Genomic DNA, 23448 nt, shown 5'->3' with positions numbered 1-23448 from the left:
CCCCCACCTATGTCAAGTTCATCCTCTCCCTCCCGACAGAGACATGGTGCACCTCGTAGACTGACTCAACCAGCTCACCAAATTTCGTACTCAGAGTTAGTAAAGTGGCGTTATCAGATCCTCCCTGCCAAATTTGTCACTCAAAGTCTTCACAACTGCATTACTCACTCGACTGTGGCGCTACTGTGGCCAAACTGCAAACTATGGCTTAGTATAAAGGTCAGCGCAGTGCGATCAGACTTCACTTCACTTTCACATTGTCAACCATGAACATCAGCTGACGAAAGTATATTATACTTTAGCGAAACATGGCTCACTACCCTCATACAGAGATTGTTGATATGATGTTAATTTTAGGTGAATGCCATAACAATTATGCTGCAGCTGAGCAATTGTATGCGGATTGTTTCCCAAACAGATGACATCCAAGCAAAAATATTATTCAAAATTGCACTCAACAAGCTCGAAATGGATGCATGCACTGTCCACCTCATCATCGCGAATATGATGATAATGATGCTCATACCCTTACCGTTCTCACCTGTGTTCAACTGGATCCTGAAATGAGTAGTCGTGCAATTCAGAAACAAACAGGAATACTGAAATCAACTGTTTTGAGGATTTTTAAGGCACATAAATATCATGTGTATCGTATCACACTGACACAAGCATTAACACCGAAAGATATGCAAATACGCGTGCATTTCTGCCAATGTGCCTTGGAAACGATAAGAGGTGAAAATGATTTTCTTAGGTACATTATGTTAACCGATGAAGTCACATTCAAAAACAATGGTGAATTAAATCGTCATGATTGTCATTATTGGTTCCCTGTCAATCCACACTGGCACAGACCCGTTGACAATCAACACAAATGGTCATTAATGGTCTGGTGTGGAATTTTAAACAGTTTCTTGATAGGACCATATTTTTTTGACTGAAACGTTACTGGAGAATCTTATTTACAACTTCTCCACAATGATTTGTTGGAGCTAATGGAAGATGTTGATTTAGAAACTAGGCCACGAATGTGGTTCCAACAGGACGGAGCAGCTACCCATTATGCTAAAAATGTGTGGAACATTTTAAATTTATGGTATCCTGGTCAGTGGATAGAACACAGTGGACCAATTCACTGGCCTCCACGTTCACCACACCTAACATCTCCTGATTTTTTTCTTGTGGGGTTATTTAAAAAATATTGTTTATGAAAGACAGCCCACAACCCGAAACGATATGGAGTAACGCATTCGAAGAGCGTGTGCAGCCACACCACGAGATGTGCTGCTCAAAACTGTGGACAACTTTTGCGGGCGATTGACTTTACGCATTGAGGCAAATGAGGATAATTTTGAACAATTTCTTCATGGCTAATTGCATTAAGTAAGCACCCCAAATTGTGAGAGGCAAGGGGACTCACACTAGTGAAGCACCCCAACATGTGAGAGGCAAGGGGACTCACACTAATGAAGCACCCCAAGGGAACATCATTCTACTATGTCCATGTCATTGGTCCTGGGTAACGCTAAAAGTAGGATACAGTACATTTTGTACAAAAATAGCTTAATTTGGCGTAACGAAAGAATTGGTGCACATTTTTTATCGATTTGATGCATGTTTCTTGGAATTCTAAATAAATCAGAGTTCTTCCCCAATTTTACTTTTTCCTCGATTTCAGTGCCATCTGTCAATGGTTTAAAAAAGGTTTCAGACAAAACTTGATTACTTTTTTATGGAGAACCTGAATCTGTAATAAAAAAAATGGGTGTATAAAACAAACTTCACAACAGTCAACAATCATTGACGCGCGTCACAAAGGTAAAATGGCCGTAAACCTAGCAGAGTCAGTGCAAGGCTTATAAACGCTTGTGGCGCTTCCCGTGGACGTCTATGGAAGCTATGCTGCGCGCGCATCTGCTGTACAGCCTTCCAGGGAAATTACAGTTTATTTCAAGCTTGGGAAAATTATTTTAATTCAAGCTAAATTTTTACAGCTTGATGTGAACTGTGTAACGGGTTGATTTTTCAATCTCGAATTTTCAACTGAACCTAAACTCAATATCCACCTTGAAATAAGCTTGAGTGCTAGCTGGGTCTGTCTTGTGTTCCGTGTCTTCACATGTTGTTCTAAGATGATTTTTGCGTTTAACATTACTTGGCGGTAACGAGTTTTCCCTGACCTTTTTTTTTTGTCAATAGTTCTTTCTGAGTAATTTCCCGCAGCACTGAAATTTTACGGCGTTTTTGAACAGTCAGTATTAAACACATCGTATTTTTTGTTAATGGAACACGAAACGCGTTCGTATTTAACAAAGGGCGGGAGAATTTCTTAGGCCCTATATACAGTAGACTAATAATGCAAACACTCTTGTTCACAGCTTTGCGTCTCATTGGGAATGCCCACATACTGAATCAAACTTCTCAGCAATTCGGCATATTGTCTGGCTTTGCTTAAGTCGTTTTGCAGTTCTTCTAATACTATTATAGAATCATCCAAAAAATACCGTATTTGAAAATGGTCCAAGACCGAAACTGTACAGTCCTACATGAAATAAACAGAATGGCAACTGAAGGCATCACGAAAACATAAAAAAGAATCATCCCAAGAATAAGTCAGGCGAATGTTTTGAAAGCAACTTCCCTTGTGGAAGAATTTGAATTTGGCAAGTCCGTTCCCCTCAATTTAATTTATGTTCCTGTTTCATCACATTTCTCTCCAGAGGAATACTCCTACAAGTTTCACAGTTGTAAAAGAATCCAGTGAGCCCTTGGCGGTAGCATATCAAAATATGATGTCATTTCCCCTATGTTGGTGAATGATGTTATTTAAATGATGTTCATCTAGAGGATTAGATGCCAGTCTTTGCATCAATTGTCTACATTTCACAACAGCTTCCTAATGGCACGATCTCCCAAAACAGTTAGAAAGAGTTTCCGTCATTATGTATCAACAACCAGGTCATTTAGCAAATCGTAACGATAATATCACACTTCTTTCGCCGTACACCCCACGATACTTTTGTTTCCTAAGGTAACCGAGGAAAAATAGACGATTACACAAAATAATATCTCGAATACTGTAAAGAAATATAGTCAATGAAGATGTGACAACATTTTCAGTTGTATTATACGATCCAGAATTACAGTACCATATACGTAATTGTTTTTGGATAAATTCTAGTGAGAAGCGTCTCGCGTGCCCCGAGGAATCATTACGTCATATCATGACACATGACGTCATCTCTCATGCTAGGCAATATCGCTGGTAGTTTTCGAACCGTGGATATTCTCACAACCAAGGCATTCTTTGCTGATACATTGTGTAAAATGGCGAATTTCAATACGTGTTTTGTTTGCGATAAAACATTTCAGTTACGAAAAACTTAATATGCACCCATAAGGAAAGTGCATGATATAGAGCCGAATACGGATGGTACAGTGAAATGCCCACATGAAGATTGTAGTTTTTCGTTTAACGTTTAACGTTTCGGCTAATTTGAGAGCACATGTACAGGAAAAGCACATGGTTCCAACAGAGAAAGAAAATCTTATATTTCAGTCAATGTACTGTAAGTATCGTCATATAATAATTTTATGATATGCAAGAAAAATAAAACGTCTAGCGAACGTATTCAACTTTAATGTTGCCTTATTTGGTAGTCAGAAATTGTGTAGTAACTGCATTGTAAGTTTAGTGTCCCCCCAATAGTGTTCAATAACATGTTTGTACAGACATGAAAACTTCGGGTCTAGTGAAGCAGGGGATACAACCCGTCGGCTTTGACCAATGACGTCATACCTTAGTCATGTCTTCACTTCGAGACGTAGATAATAAAACAGAAGCGTCTCGCGGGCCCCGATGAATCATGACGTCACATCATGACATGACGTCGTCTCTCACGCTAGCCAATATCGCTGGTAGTTTTCGAAACGTGGATATTCTTTGAAAATGAAAATGACATGCTAATGCCTTGCGGGTGTGTGAGTATAATGGCGGGTTTTGTGATTTGTGTGCGTTAAAGCTTTTCAGTCACGGAAAAAAATTGATAATACTTGCTGCAAAAGCAGATGTTTGCAGAGGAGAAAGGATAGTTTATATTCCAGATAATGGACGGTAAGTAACTTCCGTTAGTAATCTTATAATGCTCAAGAAAAGTAAAGTGTATGGTAAATCTACAGAAATTTCGGGTCTAATGCAGCAGGGGATACAACCCGTCGGCTTTGAACAATGACGTCACAAGTCGCCAGAGACCATGTATTAGAAAGATGAAAGACCTGAGGAGAATGTTGAGAAACAAAGGAATGCGAGAGAGATAAACATTGATCTTGTCAAAAGCCGAGAAGCGATTCTTCTTAGTGTTGTAGCTCCCTTCAGTAGCTAATAAGTGTTTTTTGGCTTTTTTAAAAAAAAATCTCACGAGATAGAATAAACTGATCCTACTTTATTATGCAATTGTGTTTTTTGGCTTTAAAAAAAAAATCTCACGAGATAGAATAAACTGATCCTACTTTATTAAGCAATATCTTGTCAAAAGCCGAGAAGCGATTCTTCTTAGTGTTGTAGCTCCCTTCAGTAGCTGATAAGTGTTTTTTTTAAAGCCAAAAAACACTTATCAGCTACTCTGCCTTGGACGCTAATAGTATCCCATTCGTTACTTGAGCTGTATAGCTATACTCAACGTTTTTATCTTGCTCGCGAATTGACATATATAGTGTCAATGTGAAGGCAAAGCGAAGTACGGGATACAAATTATAGTTGTGTCGTCGGTGTAAAGGCGAAGTGAAGGATGTTGTTGTGATGGGGGTTTCGGAAGTACACATTCGAAAATGTCATGCTGGTACTAGAGCTGGAAAACGAAAAAAGATCGCCAGCTCCCACCCACCTCCCCAGGAGTCGGAACTCCCGCACCCGTTAGAAGATACAGATGCTTCAGTAGCTGATAAGCGTTTTTTGGCTTTTAAAAAAAAATCTCACGAGATAGAATAAACTGATCCTAAGATACAGATGCTTCAGTAGCTGATAAGTGTTTTTTGACTTTTTAAAAAAAAATCTCACGAGATAGAATAAACTGATCCTACTTATGAATAGGTGGAAATACACGTACGTTACATTTGCAACCTGTTTCATTTTATATGTTTTGATTGTTTATTTAACCTTTGTCTTTCACCTGTCTTTTGCTGTTATGTTTTAGTTTAGTTTTTTTATTGATTGCTTAATAAAGTAGGATCAGTTTATTCTATCTCGTGAGATTCTTTTTTAAAAAGCCAAAAAACACTTATCAGCTATTGAAGCATCTGTATCTTAGGATCAGTTCATTCTATCTCGTGAGATTTTTTTTTTTAAGCCAAAAAACATTTATCAGCTACTGAAGCATCTGTATCTAATATCAAGCGATCGCTTTTAGATTCACATTCAATTATTTTAATGATAGCGCTTATAAGAACACAGAACTGCTTTATTATCTATGCCTCGAAGTGAAGACATTACTATCTATGACTAAGGAATGACGTCATTGTTCAAAGCCGACGGGTTGTATCCCCTGCTGCACTAGACCCGAAATTTCATTCTTTGTGCCTGTAGTGTTCTAATGCATTATGTTACCCAGTAAAGTTTCTTTCAATGCTTCTATGTGGATTATTTGTAGTAACGGCGTATTCTCATAACAAATGGCTTCGGTATTTAAGTTGCAATCATCGTAACTTTTTTCTGATCAAAAATTGTGTAGTAACTGTATTCTAACGTCAGTAACATGTACATTTGAAAACTTTTGAATGTTCAAAATTACATCATTCATCATAATCAGTATTTTTTACAGTAAAATAGGTATGAATTGCAGTGACCGAATCCAGATTTGTGAGTGATGTAATCTGTTCAGTGAAATGAACTTGCAAAATACTGGAAGTAAAAACAATGTCCATATAGACTATACATCCCTTCCTACAATTCAGAATGGAATTTAACATTCTGATCGAAAGTCTTTAACAGGTTGTTGCTAGACATCAGGCAGAAAACTGAAAATCCTAAGGTATTAAAAAAATACAAAGTAAAAAAATTATTTTATTAGCCTCTCCTTCTATAATTATAATTAAACATAATGTTTCGACTCACGGATGCATATGCTAGTTAACACTAAGGTTCAAATTAACAGGATTTTAATGTTAGCATTATATGTACGGCTGACAGTACTCATTGTAAATTATGAAATGCTTTGTACGAAGTATGACAGAAAAACACCACTTGAATAAAAAACCATTTCTAGCTTTCAGGGTCATTACTTCCTTCCTCTGGGAAGATGAATATGTTTTGTGACTGGAAATGAGGGGAACATCACTTACACCACCTGTATAGAACACTTATGTGACACATTCATGAGTACAGCTCCAATGTTTGAGATCCAGGTCAGATTTAAGCAACACATTGAAGCAACTCAGAGTCTGGATGCTAGATAGGTTACCAGTAGTTTCAAACTATGTGCGAGTATAATGAAGATGCTTGGCAAACTCATGTGAGAATCCCTGGAAGGAAAACAATGAAACAATGTTCTTTTTGTATAACACTATTGAGAAAATTTAGAAGGCATGAGAAATCAGGGCTCTGATGGTAGATAGCCTTTCTTCCCTATCTCTGTTTGCGAGTGGAACAGGAAAGAAAATGATTTGTAGTGGTACAAGGTACCCTCCACCGGTGACTGCCTACTACATTAAGAAGTAATAGTTGAACTAACTTAAAGCTTACATCAAATGTTTTGTCCCACTGATACACTCTGACAATCAGTGACTTGCATCTATAGCAGTCTTACAATTTGGAGATGTCAGTATTGCTTGGATCTAGTAATATTCCCTCATTGAGCTCTTTTTGTCTTAAGATCACATAAACTGGATTTTTGAGAAACTACATACAGGACGATGTGATTGGTATATAGCTGTTTGTTTACAGAAAACCAACGATCAAAATTTAGGCATATCGGTAACACACACTGGGCAAGAGTACATATCTGGGCTAGAGCACTATACTGGATTTCGCCGCCTCCCCCCCCCCCCTTTTCCCTAGAAACTTTGGCTAGAGTAATAACTTTATTTGTAGAATAGTCTGAGGTCTACATTAGGTTGAAAAGCGATAATTTCGGCGACAGTTGTGGAACACAGCGAATAAGAAATATAGGTTGTGGTAACAGACAGACGTGTGACTTTGCCTAATATTTGTTTGCGGCGTATTTAAATGCACTTTCCCACATTTAACGCATTTAAAATAAAACTACTAGGTCATCCCCAAAAAACATATATTAGAAAATGAACAATCATCCGACGTGTTTTGATGCATATTACGTACAGACATCATACACAAACTGGAAAAATGCAATGGGCGTTCCACTACGTATCCTTTACCAAATTTGATCCGTTTTTCCGCATTTGCTACTGCTGCAAGACTCTAATATGTAACTTTGACTACGCTGCAGATTATCATGTCACCATAATCCAGATTATTCGCATTCAAACCTTCTTTCTACATTTAATTCTGTTAACGGAAGCTTCATTCAAACAATCTGGATTGATTTGACGTTCCAAAACAACATCTGAAGGCAAGTCTTTATAAACGCTGTGGCCAACGTGTTACGTCACTTACGTCAACAGAGTTGTTTACAGGTCTAGTCACCACGCAGCGCTGTCACGCTTTCAGTCATGAAGCGATTCCTCGGGGCCCGCGAGACGCACGTATAATAAAACAGTTCTGTGTTCCAATAAGCGCTATCATTAAAATAATTGAATGTGAATCTAAAAGCGATCGCTTCGTATTCGTTAAATTATTAATCGTGTGATTTAATTAAGTTAATTGTTTGTTTCTTATTCAGACGGTACTTAATATTTTTCGTAGTGATATTGAGGTAATTTGGAGCATTAGTTTTTTACTGTAGAACAATTTTTAGTGTCTTATTTTCTTTTATAGGAATAGATTTGTCTATCCCAATGAATCTTGGCGATTTAAGAGAAGCCATGGGCGAAGACATGTTGCCCACAATTTGCTTCTTGCAAATGGGTCTCCTTGCTGAATACGTCCGATGTCGTGAGTGCGGCGAACATATGCACCTCACCAGTGTATCAAGTCGCCGTACTCACGACTTATTTGTATGGAGGTGCAGCAGAGACCGGTTATGGCGATCTATTACGAGGGGAACGTGGTTCGAGAAATCTAAGCTCGCCCTGAGAGACATAATGAAAATCACTAACGGTTGGTGTTTAAGATATCCTGTGTGGCTCTGTTTGCATGAATGTCGTATGAGTAGCGTACGGTAGTAGACTGGTACCCATTTTATAGGGAAGTTTGTGGGGAATAGATGAGACATAGCGGGCCGTTGGGTGCTGGAAGGGGGGGGGGGTGTTATGGTCGAAATTGACGAATCGCATTTTGGGAAAAGGAAGGGTTTACCTCCGGTGGGATTATGGGTGTGGGGGCAGTAGTTTCAGGTCAGCATTGTGACGATGTTGTGTTCAGAGTAGTACCAAATAGAAGTAAGGAAGTTTTGGTTAGGTTAATTGAAGATCAGGTTGCAGAGTGTTCTATTGTTATTTGAGACGGGTTTTCTTCATATAGGGGATAGGGGTTATCAACATCTAGCAGTAAACCACAACATTGAATTTAGATCTCTATCGCCAGGCGCCTGCACTAACAGCATAGAGGGGTACTGGTCAGCGGTAAAATCTCTTATAGGGAAAGGGAAACGTCAGATTTCGACTCTTGAAAGCCACGTAGATGAGTATTCGTGGAGACAAAGTATTCCGCGGACATATTGCCTGTTTAAATGTTTTACTAAACACGTTGGCAAAATGTACCGTCCCAAACATCTCAGTTAATTCAGAGAGGGGGAGGGAGGGAAGGGGGGTTGTGTGTGTGTGTGTGTGTGTGTGTGTGTGTGAGGAAGAGATGGAGGATGGGAGAGAGAGGTTTCGTAATGTCGTGTTTGTTGTGAATGTGGGTATGTGATTTTCGTTACTGTCTGTCTAGGCGAGCTTCCGTTATTCCTCGATATTTCCGTGTGGTAAGTTCACTTTTCCATTTGCTTCTTTCACTATATTGCCATATTTCTCTATTTTATTCCACCAATATGTGTATTTTCGTGTTGTGAAGTACGTAACAGAAATTTGACAGCTGTCGATCTTGTTTCGTTTTCCAGCTCTAGTATCAGTACGACATTTTCGAATGTGTACTTGCGAAACCCCCAACACAACTAAACTTTGTATGCCGTGTTTCATTTAGGGTTTACTGAAGCGGAGGATACATCGTTCAAGTGAAGAACACAACAGTAATGCTAGTGAAAACGAAGAAATCGACTTACGACACACTCGTTTTCCGTACTGTACTTAGGCAACACACTTCGAATGAGCTTTTAATTTGTATCGGGTGTTTCATGTACGGTTTAGTGAAACAGGCGATACATAGTTCAAGTGAACAGCAGGACAGCAATGCTACTTAAAACTAAGAAATCGACCTACGCTAAACTTGTATCCCGTACTGCACTGAAGCAATATAGTTCGAAAGAGTTTCGAGATACAACTGACATACATGTAACGTGATGTACTCTTTGCTAGTAATATATTTCATTCATTTCTTTCCATTGTATTTTGCGGAGAAATACTAAGATATAAATACCCGATATCGTTAACGTGAAAATACTACTGGCCCTTATATATGTGAAGTACAGTTTTTCTCTCTCGCATTCCTTTGTTTCTGTACATTCTTCTCAGCTCTTTCATCTTTGTAATACATGCTCTCTGGCGAATTCTGACTTCATAGGTCAAAGCCGACGGGTTGTATCCCCCTTCTGAGGTTCAAACTTACATGAGTAATCGTAGTAATTCTTTTTGGCAGTAAAATAGCTATGAATTGCACGACAGAAAGCAGATTTGAGAGTAGTGTAATATTTCTTTGTAATGGGTATTTCAGATTTTCTGAAGTGGAAGTCCAGAGAAGAGAAGGAAGCAAGAAGTAGCTTTGTAACACATGGTGGTGCTAAGCCTATGAAAGGTACCACTAAGACCATTTACATGTGTCATAGATCTGGGGTATTCAAATCTCAATCAAAAGGCCAGAGGCAGCTGAAGTCGCAAGGCAGTGACAAAATGGGAGGTCATTGCACTGCTACCATAGAGGTTAGCCAAGAGACAAATGGTATTTGTACTGTTGTTTATTTCAAAACACATTTTGGACATGAAAAGAATATTGTGTTTCAACACCTCCCTAGATCTGAAAGGGAAGTCATTGCTGGTGAGTGTCACCTTAACCATAGAATAGATGCAACAGTATTAAATAGTGCTTTTATACAGATATATTTAATATTAGTTATAAAAATTTTATACAGCCTTATGTAAGGCTACGGTATTAAAGTAAGTTGACTTGCTGTATGGAATCTGCTGTAACTCAGGGAAAGTGTTGTATTACTTACAGAAAGGGTATTTGTATCAGGTTGTGTGTGCATAGTTGGACCAGAAATTCTGCATAACATATGCAACAAATGTGCTGGTGGAAACATAGCAGACTGATGTGTATCACATTGATTGGCATTCCTGGTTATGAGGTTCTTACATGGGGAATGTAGATAGTGTATCTTAAAGAATAAATTAACTAAAGTGTGTTCATAATGTCATGTTCTTGGGGCTGTGTGTAGTTCTAGTTTGGAGTAATTATAACTATGTTATTTTTATTGAGAGGTCCTCTCTGCCTGCCATATGTAATGCTTTCTAAAGGAGGTTTCTTGGAATATTATCATAAGCATTATCTAAATCTATGAAAACTTATCCAATTTTCTTTTAGTTGGTGTCCATTTTTGTTCAGTGTTACAGTGTGAAAATGTGGTAAAGTCCTAAAATTAGGTTCAGCCCTGCCTTTTCTTTCTTACCTTTAAATTCTTGTTAATGATATGGGAAATACAGAAGCGTCCGATCTTACCCGTCGGCTTTGACCCATGACGTCACAAATGTAGCGGAAACGACCATAAACAACAATTCCAATATGGCGGATATAAAAACATCGCATACGTATTATAAACACTGAAATACACAAGTTTCACAAAAAGCCTAATGACTCTAACGGGACAAGCGTGGGAAATTAGGGGTTTTTGGGTGGGGACAAACTAAATATACACAAATGTAGCCACCGACCGCCATACAAAACCACGCAATACAACGAAATAAATCAACATTACAAAACTGACCAAATACAAAAAAACACATTCCTATCCAGAATCGGACACTTCCCTTGTCCTATATAGCTCAACAGAACCTACCGATCACATCCCCCAACACCAACCTAAAAAACCAACAGTTCCCTTACACCTACATACATCTACAACAGCTTGCGATCACATAAATTACGATCGAACAATTCCGTTGACCTGACCATAAACGACACAAAGGTTTCACAAGAACAATCTGCTAACATTGATAGCAAACAAAGATAATAATAAACAAGTGGTACTCGAGGCCAGGCAGGGGGGGGGCTGCGCCCCCCCCCCTGACCCCCCCCCCGCCAAAAAAAAATCTCCCAACCTAACCTCGTATTCAGTGCTACGCTACAGATCAATGTGTAGGTCCCTAACGTCACGGGTCAAAGCCGACGCGTGAGATCAGATATTTCTGTTGACACAAAACCACATACATCAAAAACAAAAAAAAACGGAACTTACCTCATAAAAGTTGCAGCCCCAGAAACTAGATTGGCCACCACAATCACACACAAATGCACCCTAACTAACCACTTTCGGCCTATACATTTTACCCACAGCCCTTAAAAAAACCCGAAAAATGCAATAGTCCTCTGGGACACTCTTCCGCCAACAGTACTCATCTAAATGAGACTGAAGGTTGGAAGAGCGCCTCTTCCCCCTCCCAAGAACTGACTTAACCGCCCCCCACATCCCCTCAATTGTGTTAGTGCAAGCCCCAGTATCATAATTCTTAAATTCTAGACTGTGGTTCACTACTAAATGATTAAATCCCCTGTCACCCAACCCCCTATAAGAAGAAAAAGCATCAGAAACTATTGTGGACCCGGGCTCTACATACTCCTCAATTAACCCCACTAATTCAGCCTTCGACCTCCCCTCCACAACCCTAAAAACACATTCAGTACCCCCACCCCCGTGAACAACAGCCCCCCACACCCAAAGACCAGCCACAGACTTCCCCCTCCCATACTTCCTTTTACCAAACTGCGACTCGTCCACCTCCACGAGCACCCCATGCCCACCCAACTTACCCCTGTACTTAATAAATTCCGAACACACTTCATGACAAAAGGAATACCAGTCTAAAACAGTCCTCTCACTCACACCAGTCTCAAACGCGCAAAAACTCTGTGGGCATCTATAACAAAAATAATATGTAATAAGCACAATCTCACGCATGCCCAATCTAGACTTCTCGAACCAGGTACCACGCCTTATGGAACGCCATCTTTCCGGCAACACCACATGTATCCGTCGCTGGTCCGAGAGGCCGGAACTTTAACCAATTTCATCGCCTCAAGGCAAAGAGAACACTTAACAACTTCGGCGATTAAACCGAATAGTTGTAAGAACTTGATAAGTTCTAACGCTGTGTCGCCCATCATCGCCCTCAACCGAACACTATTAAGGCGGTCTTTCATATCCATTCCTAAACAAAAAACCACAACCAAATACACTCAATAACAAACTCACCCGAAGTACAGCAATGAGCATTAAATTAAAACAAACGAAAACCATGAACACACCACCAGAGAGCACCACAAACAAAAACAAGACATCTACAAACACGCCACAATCGCAAAACAAACTCCGCGCCGTAATGACGTCACACACCACAACACGCTTACGTCACGGGTCAAAGCCGACGAGTAAGATCGAAGGTTTCTGTTGACCCATGATATGTAACACAAATTTCTATATAGTTCAAACAAATTTAGTGATCTCCATTTGGTAGTAATGTAACTGACATTTCTTCACACATTAAATTTGCACATTCAATTTTGTTGAATAACTGTTACTGATTTTACTATCTTGGTACAATGTTTCAAAATCTCCAGATTGATACTCCCTGGTTCACTGTGTGTCCTTTCTCATATTTCATTCTTTACTATCCTTGTTATTCCTTTATTTTGCAGTTTTTGTGGTTTACCTGTATGTCTAGCACATCGGTATCCTCACCATTCTGTAGCAAGTAATGGTCTTACTCTTTCATCTGAAAAGATGTTGATATTTTTCATCCTTCTCAGTAAAGTTCTTCAGGACATTTTTCATTTGGCTACCATGTAGTAATTAGATGTTACTGCCACCTCGGTTTTGCCCTGCCTGTTGTGCCTCTCTTCCATGCTTTACTATAGCAAACTATATATACGAAGGCTTATTTATCACAGTTTTACAATGATTTGTTTTGATCTTTCATAAAAGTGTTAGTCACAGCAGCAACACTAACAAAGGCCAAAATTAAATATGCTGCTAAAGTCTGATATATTTTCATTATATTTGCCTTACTACATAGTGTTGTTTTACCAGTGTATCGCCTCAAAATTCATGTGACACATAATATATACCCAAACATATTAGTGCCATCTGGATCCCTTACAAATGTAAAGTAAAAATACAAATAAAGTTTACATCAGTGGAAAGATAAAATTCCTGTACATTTGAATTGAAATTACTGTTTCTGTGGTCCTTTATGAATTATAGCAAGCTTTATAAATTATGGCAATTGTGCACTGTGTTAACTGTTGAGGGCATTTATTACCCCTCCCCACAGATTTGTCCTGGTAGAATTAAGTAAACAGTGAAACATTAGGTATTGCTAGTAGTATGTGGTTAATGATGTTTCTAGCTTTATTAATTGTAGAAATGTTACAGGTAAAATAGCCAAATGCGTGACCTTCCAGATAATTTTGGATGATGTCTATCTGTTCCGAAGAGGTAGAAAGACTCCACCTTTTAACTTGAAAGATTCTCCATAATATAAAGATGGACTTTGGAATTAATACTCACCAGTTCCATGCCAATGATACAAGTGTCAGCATATTTTTAGAACGAATAAAAGACTGCGTTCTAATGAACAAAAATGTCATTGGTAATATGGACTAGTCATCAGACAAAGATGTGATGATTGTGTTGTTGACAAATCTACAGTGTCAAATGCTTCAAAAGTTTGACTCAAAAATTGTGTGTGTAGATTCAACGCATTGTACAAATGTGTACAAGTTACTAGTAACAACACTATTAGTTATGGATAATTTGGAAGCGGCATTCCAGTTGACTTCTGTGTTTCCAATAAAGAGAACACTGCTGTAATGACACAATTTTTTTACATTTGTCAAAGAGAAAGCAGGTCTAATAAAACCAGCTGTTTTCATGTCAGATGATACACAAATTTGGAAGCGGCATTATGAAGAACCTGATGTAGACAAGTTCGGTGAGCTGTTAGAATTGTTTGAGAGGGAACTTCAAGAAGATGAAAGCACAGAAGACTTTGGAATATATTTCTCAAATACTTATGGATTCAGGCCTCAACACTACCATTGCTGCAGTTTAAATATCAATACTAATATTCACCTCGAAGTCATGCATAGAGTATTGAAGTATTGTTATCTGGGCGGAAAGACTAATAGCAGACTAGACAAGTTGCTGCTGATATTTATGAAGTTAACTAGAGATAAATTTTTTGAGAGAATTGTGAAACTCTTTAAGGGTGGGCATTCCCATAGACTGCAGTAGATTCGACGACATACAGAGTAAAAAAAAAAAGACAGGGGACAGATTACGGTCAGTAATGATGGGAAGCATTTTCAGGTGAAATCTCAGGCAATAAGTGGTATCACTTACACTGTTGTCCTACAAACCCTGGAATTTGACCTGAAGTGCAAACTGTTGTGCTCTGTATGTGAGATGTGTGTGCACAGTTTTTCTTGCTGTTTCCCGGACAATTTAATCAACTTGAATATATGTAAACATATTCACGCTGTCTCTGTGATGTATGGATTACATTCCATTAAAACAGGCAAGCAGATGGAAACTACTTCGATCAAAGAGGCTTCTGCCATTTTTCCCTTGATGAAAAAACAAAGTGATAACGATGAAATTGCTTCTCATGGAACACAGTTAAAAGCCAAATTGAACGTTCTGTTAAGCCAAGTAGATCAATTGGATACAGAAACAGTAGGTACTGTGGAAAAAGAAATTGACAGTTTGCTACTACTCGTTAACTCTTGCTGCAGTAGGATAGGTTGACATTGTACCAACAATGAAAAGGTGAAAGTGCAATGAATACCTAATTAGCATAACATCTGTCCAAAGAGCACATTTGCCAAACCAACCATTGACGAGAAGTTGAACATTGCTAGTGCACTGAAACAACCTGAATCTGAGGTGTTGACTGTACATACTGGTTTCGATCACACATACTGTAAGATCTAACTTCATCTTCCCTTGATTTGTGAGTGTTTCATGGTTTTGTAGGCCTCGCCATGTAAAATAATGAGTAACGCATCAAGCTTGGTACCTCTATGAAACCCAATAAAGAAATTAATTCTGTGTTCGTCTGTTTCTTTTGTTTTTTATCTTGTTACCTATAGTTCCCAAATTTAATTGAAATACCCAGGTAATAATTTCAACATAAATTGGACTATATGCATAGCTGTTCCTAATGGCTTCGCTTATTTTTCACAGGTAAAGTATGAATATTCACCGGTCCTAGAGTATGCATGTTTACTAGTCAGTTGTGGCAAAAGAAATCACTGACACAAAGCAAAATTTAGTTGGGTGACACAATTGTAAATTGCCTTCAGTTGTAATTTTACTTTTTTTAGATTATAGTAATTTCTGACCTTAATTTTATATATTTAACATGTTGATTGACTTGGTTAGTGACAGATGCTACACTGCCAGAGTGGGCAGTGTGGTTCTGCCATTGTCGGTGGCAGCAGGATGGCAGTCAGTATGTTAACCAAGCTCCTAGTAACCTGGAGCATGAAGTATATGCATCTATAATACCGTCTGAGGGATTGCCCTTTACACAGTCAGGTATTTTTCTGTGTTGAAATATGTATCTAAAACTGAATTTATGGACACCTTTCTAATTGTTTAATCATTTGATTTTGTAACATACTGAAATAAAAATACTGCAGACCCAAAAGTCTTGTGGAAATGATAACGAATGTCAGATACAAATATTTTTGCTCAATACAATTAGAGCGTAAAAATGCTGATAACTGGTTGTTACCATGAGACCACTGCCGGTAACAGCAGAGCTATGCGCTGTGACCACCAGCACCTTGTGTCAGCCACCCAGTTATTACACAGAATTTGGTCCCTAGTTCTGTGGTTGAAGAAAATAAAATTTCTGAGGTATGTTCGAACTGTTATTGGTATATTCTGCAGCATGATCTAAAACATTAACACTGAAGTAGCATTGACAAGTGCATAATATATTTTGCAACTGAGAATAGAACTTAAAAACTGATGTGGGAATACATTTTATGAAACCCTCCAGAGTCAAACATGACAGTTGTATTGATACACAAGCAAATCCATCCGAGTGGCACACTAGGTTATGCACTCATTGGCTGTAGGTACAGGATATTCAGAGAACTCTTCATACAAATTTTATTGTAAAGCATACTGTAGTTAAGGAAAAGATGCAGTGCATAGATGATATAAATTTGGGCATGCCAGAACTGGTTTTGCTCAAATATTTGGAAAATGAACTGTGAAATTATATCTACATATTTGGTGCAGTTTCTTGTGTTCGCAACACGTCTGTAGTGCGAATTTCTGGGAGATGAGAGCTTACATTGAACCTGTCCTGTATGGTATACTTTTTGTTCCACTGCTGGCATGGTGAGGTGGTTCAGATTTCAAAATTAGGGGCCTGGGAATGAAACTCTTCTTAGTTTTAATATTTCAAAATGAACATACCTGAAAAGGAAGCTGAATTAGGACTTCCCAATAAATTGCAACTTCCCCCCTCCCCCCTCTCTCCACAGTTCATTGCAGGTGACACTTGAAAGCACAGGGATGGTGGTTCGTGTTGACCACAGTGAACTTGGTGAAGATTTTAAGGTAACAAAGTAGTTGTTGACATTCTGATATTAATGGATAACAGTATGAACCATAACAATGAAATAATGTAAATTACTTAAACCAGGAATTAAATCTACATAGCTTTGAACAGCCATTAGAGACACTTCCTAGTCACCGTGTATTTGTGTGCTATAACCAATACACCAACCTTTTCTTTTCCCCATCTGTGATGGAAAACACATGCCACCTCTTACTTGTATTGCTAGCTCAACTCTAGGTTCACAAGCTCCACATTTCAGAATTCTAGTAATCAGTAGTTCTACCTCCTGTGGAAAGTGGAGGTTGATAGCTGCCACTTCAGATATGGTCTGATCAACTGCCATTATAGGGACTTTAAGCAAAAATGTGACTCAATTTTCTGTTAATGATGAATATATCACTAATGTATTTACTACAAAGATATTCATGATGGTATAGAACTGTGTGAGGACACCTTCTGAAATACCTGCTGGTAGAGTAAATTGTGCACTTCACACCCAGTGCATTGATTTCTTCTTAGGTAATATCACAGTACTGTTATCTCAGGCTTGTTTGTTGCTATGATCAGCGAAGCAGCATTATGCCTTGAAGACACAAAACTAACAGAATTCTTAGATATTACTTATTATCTCCTAAAACAAAGTTTTACGTTCAGCTGTCAGGAACTGCTTTTGAAATCTCATTATTATAATTATTATTATCATCGTCATCTTGTTACATGTGTGGCCTCTGACCAGTTTAAGTACATCAGCTTTGCTTAATGAGGATACTTATGGCTTCAAACAAAGCAAAGAAAAGGGTAGTGACAATGCAGCCTGTAAACTTAGTTAATACACGGTTTGGAGTTAAATCTGCAGATATGATCCACAAATCAAATACAGTTTCAAGCTAATCAACCAAAATTTTACAACCCTTGGAAGTAAGCGCAATGATTAGGACATCATAACATATGTTAATAAATGAGATGTTTCAGTTGCTAGTGAGCACTGGTATACCAAAGAAGGACCTTATTATGCATCCATTGACAAAGAATCTCTCCTCATCTTTCAGTAGGAAGCTCAGGCCTTATGATGATGTTTCAAAGTTTGCAAAAAGTTGGAAGAATTACTGCCCCATATTGTAAGCTCTTTACCTGTCGAATATGTCATTGTACTTTCTGTGATGAACTATAGATGAAAAAGGAAACACATAATTGTGTGTATGGACAGTCCTCCATCTGCAAGTATAGGTATTTTTCTAGTTGATCTCCATTACATGCTTGTAGAGACAGATGGTAAATACTCTGAGAAAATGTCTGGGTAAATAGGCTGATAATTGTTCATGGTCTTATACAATCTTATCTAACACGAATCAATTTTTACTGTTAAGAATGGTGAGTGACACACACAGATCTAACATTACTGATATGTAATACAGGGTAGCCAGGGCTCTGTAGTGGGATGCCTTCTTTTCTTGTTTTAGGTAAATGATGTAAAATACTGCTCCCCAAATTTAAAGACAGTTCCATATGCAAGTGCTACATCTATTGTGCACAAGCATAGAGATCATGAGCAGCTACAAATACTGTGAAACTGTATTACAAATGAAATAATTCATAACTCAGCAAAAGAAGATAACAGCAGTGATGGATTTTAACCCCACAAGACAGATTTTGAGATTCAGTTGTGCACTGGAACTGATATTGTCATCAAGGAAAACTACCAGTTGGTTATAATTAAACTTTCTGTATTTAACATGTTATAGCATGGAAACTAATTACCATACAGGAACATAACTTGGCAGCATTAATGCCAAGGACATGGGGAAGAGAAAAAAATGCAGAATCAATTCAATTGAAACACTTTTAATGTGCTGGTACAGTACATCATATCACTACATACTGGTACCATTACTGGTGATGGTGATGGAGGCTGTTATGAAAATCTTGCGATTTTATACAAATTTGATATGGCGAGTTAACAGAACTTTTTATCCATGCGAGTAAAATTATTGTGTAAAATCAATAACTCAGCCTCTTACAGAAGTCTCTCCAGGGTCCTTGGGAGTCTTTCACTTACATGTCAACACATTTACTCTCTAATAGTATTTGTTGTTCATAATAGGGGTAATTTTACTCTGTTCAGTGAAATGAACTAGGAAAATACAGGAAGTAAAGATAATGTCCATGTAGACTATGCATTCCTGCCTATGATTCAGAATGGAATTTTACATTCTGATACAAAAGTCTGTAACAGGTTGCTGCTAGACACCAGGCAGAAAACTGGAAATCCTAAGATATAAAAAAAATACAAAGTAAAAAATTATTTTATTAGCCTCTCCTTCTATAATTAATTATAATTAAGCATAATGTTTCAACTCAAGGATGCATAAGCCGGGTAACACTAAGGTTCATATGAAACAGGATTGTAATGTTACTGTTTATGTAAGGCCGACAGTACGCATTGTAAAGTTATGAAATGCTTTGTATGATGTATGAGTGAAAAACAGCACTTGAATAAAAAGACTATTTCTAGCTTTCAGGATCATTAGTTCCTTCCTCTCCGAAGATGGATATTTTTTGCAAGATAGGTAATGAGGGGAAGATTGGGTGGACCACCATGTAGAACACTTGTGTGACTCATTCATGAGCACTTCTCCAGTGTTTGAGATATGCAGGTCAGATTAAACAAACACATTGAAGTGGCTCAGAGGTGGGCTGCTAGATAGTTTACCAGTGGGTTCAAACTGTGTGTGAGTGTTATGAAGATGCTAGGCAAACTCTTGTGAGAATCCCTGCAGGGAAGACAATGTTCTTTTCGTAGAACACTGTTGAGAAAATTTAGAAGGCATGAGAAATCAGGGCTCGCACGGAGGCATATTGATAGCCTTTCTGGAGTGGAGTGGAATGAGAAAGAAAATGATTTGTAGTGGTACAAGGTACCCTCCGCCATGCACCATTTTGTTGCTTGTGTGGTATGTATATGTATTAAAATACGGAAGAAAATTGTGGCAGCCTGCTGCATTCAAAAATGTAGTTGAAACTAACCTAAAACTCTTTGATTTATTTCAAATGTTTTGTTTCACATTCAGCTGTACCTGATACACACTGATAATTACTGACTTACATCTATAGCAGTGTTACAATTTGGAGATCCCAGTATTTCTTAGCTCATTCAGTACTTTTCATCAAAAGATCACATAAAAATAAACTGGATTTTGAGAAACTACATACAGGAAGATGTGATTGGCGTATAGATGTTTGTTTACAGAACAACAACGATCAGAATTTAAGTACATCGGTAACACACATTGGGCAGGAGCACATATCTGAGCTAGAGTACTATACTGGATTTCGCCCCCTTTTCCCTAGAAATCTTGGCTGGAGTAACAAGTTTATTTGTAACAGTCTGAGGTCTACATTAGGTTGAAAAGCGATAATTTTGTTGACAGTTGTGGGACACAGCGAATGAGAAATAACGGTTGTGGTAACAGACCTGTGACTTTGCCTAATATTTTGTTTGCGGCATATTTCAATGCACTTCTCCATATTTAACGCATTTTTCATAATACAAAATAAAACTACGACGTCATCTCCAAAAACATATATTAGAAAATGAACAAGCATCCGACGTGTTTCGATGCACATTACATACAGATATCGTACACAAACTGGAAAAATGCAATGGGCGTTCCATTACGTATCCTTTACCATATTTGATCCGTTTTTCCGCTTTTGTTACTGCTCGTATTACCTCAGAGACATATTCGTGCTGCAAATGTCTGAATGGTAGTTACATTAGTAAGCTGCAGTTAATGCGTTAAAAACATTTAGACACATTGTCCTGAATGCGTACTATGTGTTATGCCGTTCAACTAATAAATCGATCACGTAAGACTCTAATCTGTAACTCTGACTACGCTGCGGATTACTATGTCACCTTAATCGAGATTATTCGCATTCGAACGTTGATTCTACATTTAATTCTCTTAACAGAAGCTTCATTCAAACAATCTGGATTGACGACGTTCCACAGCAACAGCTGAACTGCTGAAGGCAACTCTGTATAATAGCTGTGGGAGCCCAACATGTAACGCCACATCCGTCAACAGAGCAGCTTACAGGTCTAGTCACCAAGCAGCGCTGTGACGCTTTCGGATGACGCCGTGAAGCGATTCCTCGGGGCCCGCGAGACGCACGTTGAAGGGAACGGATCATACTCGTAAACAAACGAATATAGCATGTGATCAAATAATACATTTAACACGATTATTATTTAAGCGCGAATTACATGTAAACGAATTGATGATAACCGAAATAATTAAGAAAACGAGAATAAAAAATTGTGTCCAATTAGAATTATTATCGTAAATTATGCGAGTGGAGGGGAACAGAGGATCATAAACTGTATTGCAGTATAGCGCACGATGAAATCGTCCTATTGCAAAATTACGTTAATTGTATTATTGATTCAAACGGGATAAACCCAGGACAGTTGCAGTTTTGGGCGGGGAGAAATTAAATTAGAACAGAACAACGGAAAAATAAAGCGAATTATAATAAATAAGAGTTACTAATGTAAAATATGGAGAAAGGAACACCATAAATCCTGAACAAAGCAGGAACTCAAGTAAATGAAGTCCATTAAAAATTAACAAATAGTGGAATCGATAACTAGACTTGACCTATATAAGATGTCAATTCGAGTTACCAATTCCAATGCCTGTAGCTGTTTCGTGGTAATTGAGAGAGCAATGACGAGCAGAAAAATGTTATTATGTGTGAGATAACTACTGGAAAAATAAAGATTCAAGAGATAAACTTTCGAATAGATGGAATCGGTAACTGGAATTCACCTCATATACATGAACTATCGAATATTTGGAATCGGTAACTAGAAGTAACCTATACAGGGTATTACAAAAAGGTACGGCCAAACTTTCAGGAAACATTCCTCACACACAAATAAAGAAAAGATGTTATGTGGACATGTGTCCGAAAACGCTTAATTTCCATTTTACAGCTCATTTTAGTTTCGTCGTCCACCTACGCTCAATGGGGCACGTTATCAATATTTCATACGGATGCGTGCTGCTAGACATGTGCCTTTACAAGTACGACACAACATGTGGTTCATGCACGATGGAGCTCCTGCACATTTCAGTCGAAGTGTTCGTACACTTCTCAACAACAGATTCGGTGACCGATGGATTGGTAGAGGCGGACTAATTCCATGGCCTCCACTCTCTCCTGACTTCAACCCCCTTGACTTTCATTTATGGGGGCATTTGAAAGCTCTTGTCTACGCATCACCGGTACCAAATGTAGAGACTCTTCGTGCTCATATTGTGGACAGCTGTGATACAATACGCCATTCTCCAGGGCTGTATCAGCGCATCAGGGATTCCATGCGACGGAGGGTGGATGCATGTATCCTCGCTAACGGAAGACATATTGAACATTTCCAGTAACAAAGTGTTTGAAGTCACGCTGGTACGTTCTGTTGCTGTGTGTTTCCATTCCATGATTAATGTGATTTGAAGAGAAGTAATAAAATGAGCTCTAACATGGAAAGTAATCGTTTCCGGACAAATGTCCACATAACATATTTTCTTTCTTTGTGTGTGAGGAATGTTTCCTGAAAGTTTGGCCCTACCATTTTGTAACGCCCTGCATAGGAGGATCCCAATATTACTGTTACGTGGTACAACAAAGACCTCATTCATAGGTCAATTCTAGTCACTGATTCCAAAATTACTGACTGTTTCGTGAAACTTCAGAGAGGAATTACGAGTGCAGGTATTGTATTAGGTATTCCAAACATACTGCAAAAACGAGGCAAGTAATGAATCGTCAAATATTTGGAATTTGTAACTAGAAGTAACCTATATAGGAGCCTGTCCAATTGGCTGTGCGGTCTAATGCACGGCGGATTTGTGTCGAGGTCTGGTGAACCAGGCAGTCTGTGGATGGCTTTCAGGGGGTTTTCCATCTGCTTCGGCGAATGCCAGCTGGTTCCCCTTATTCCGCCTCAGTTACACTAAGCAGCGATCGCTGGACAAACAAGTTCTCCATGTATGCGTACACCACCATTACTCTACCTTGCTAACATTGGGGTTACACTTGTCTGGTGTGAGATGTTCCCTGGTGGGTCCACTGGGGGCCAAACCACACAATAAACCTGAATTCGGCGTGGGGCGGCGGAGGGGTGAAGTGGACTGCGGTAGTCGTCATGGGGTTGCAGACAACTGCGGCTGTGGCGGGGACGGAGCCTCTCCGTCGTTTCTAGGTCCCTGGTTAACATACAATACAATACAATACAACCTATATAGGAGGTCATTTCTAGTTACCGATTCCAACATTACTGTTACACAGTAGTAAAAAGAGCAATCACAG

The sequence above is a fragment of the Schistocerca cancellata genome, chromosome 1 (assembly GCF_023864275.1).
Source record: "Schistocerca cancellata isolate TAMUIC-IGC-003103 chromosome 1, iqSchCanc2.1, whole genome shotgun sequence".
In the NCBI taxonomy this organism is placed as follows: Eukaryota; Metazoa; Arthropoda; class Insecta; order Orthoptera; family Acrididae; genus Schistocerca; species Schistocerca cancellata.
This window is presented reverse-complemented; position numbering follows the sequence as displayed.